Source organism: Fulmarus glacialis, unplaced genomic scaffold, assembly GCF_000690835.1.
Source record: "Fulmarus glacialis isolate BGI_N327 unplaced genomic scaffold, ASM69083v1 scaffold33865, whole genome shotgun sequence".
NCBI classification, from domain to species: domain Eukaryota; kingdom Metazoa; phylum Chordata; class Aves; order Procellariiformes; family Procellariidae; genus Fulmarus; species Fulmarus glacialis.
In genome coordinates, this window is record NW_009212975.1 from 10,097 (window position 1) to 11,623 (window position 1,527).

Consider the following 1,527-nt stretch of genomic DNA (forward strand, 5'->3'; position numbering starts at 1 on the left):
TGCAGGATTCCCACGTTCACTGTCTAATTTCAGGGGGTTTTACACTATTTTACTATGCTTAGACATTGTGTATTTCTTTTTTTTAAGAACATCATAAACTCAAATGTCATTTGAACTAACATTCATTTGATGTCTTTTGTAGTTCTGCCATTGGAAATATCACTTAATGTAATTATTGTACAAAACTTTTACCCTTCATGCCAGTATATACACAGGACTGTTTAGCAGGAAATCATGGTATGAGCAAACTCTTATTTTTAACAGAGATAATTTGAAACCTGGAGAGAGACTACAATAAAAAGATCTGTATTAATTTAAATTGGGGATAGAAGCTTGACTAAAAATAAAAATTCACTAGTCCAGTGTAGTTAAGCATAAACCAAAGAAAATGGTTTTGTTTATTAGTTTCTAAACTAAATAGTAAAGAAAAAATGCTATACTGTAGTGAAGCTAACAATTCTCAAAATTTAAATTTCAGTGGCCCTTGGTTACTCTTTGAAGAACTTCTAAAACTATGTGCTTATACTAGAAGAAAACCCTGATTTGAATAATAATATCTGGAAAGTTAGCGGTTTGTTTTACATCATTCCCAATTCTGTTGAATTCAAGTGTAATGGAATTTACTGAATATTCGTCTTTTCGTTCACCAGTTAAACTGATTAATCTGTATTCACTTTAGACACCTTTTCTTGAACTAAATTTCACTATTCCCAGTGCAGTTAGAATTGACTTGTTGAGGTTTGTGTAAATCTAGAGTTGTTCTCATAAATTACAGTTTTTATAAAAACCTCAGTTACTGCTACAAGAACTCACTTCAAAGCTTGCTCCTCTTTTTTTTTTTTTTTTTTTTTTTTTTTTTTACAACTACTATAATGCTTCATTTTCCTGAAGTCTTATTCATAAAAAGATACTCTTAGGAAATGTATGCATATTACTTCTTGTAACAGTAATGAAGGAAACTAATATTTCTTAAATGTATAAAACAATATTTCGTTAAAAATCTTTCGCTAAAAATTCTGAGCAGGGTAGTATGTGCTACTTTCAAGAGCAAAATTAGTATGCCTCTCATACTGCATCAAAAGACTGATGGAAACTGTTGCTTTACCAAATTGCTGCAAGTGCAAGGTGAGGAAAATAGCAAACTCACTGACTGGCCCTTCTTTCTCAAAGCTCAAAAAGTGGAGCCATATAAAGATGCAGAGCGTTTTTTGATTTCTTAGATGACTATGTTAAGGATATTTTAGAATTTGAAATTCTCACTTTGTCATCTTTGCCTGTGTAGTCCTAATTTGCTCCCAATCCCTTGTCTTGTTATCTGAAGTTGGAATGCCCAATGCAGCTTTTAATTTTCATTTCTCCCCTCCCCTAATTTGAAAACTATTTTACAGCTTGCTCTGGCACAAGCTGTCAGAGAAGGTTCATGTTAATTTTTCATCATAAAATCCACTTATTTGAAGAAAATAGACTAACCCTCAGACTAGATAATACCACCCTACCATAAAAGCCTTGACTTATCACTAAAGTTGA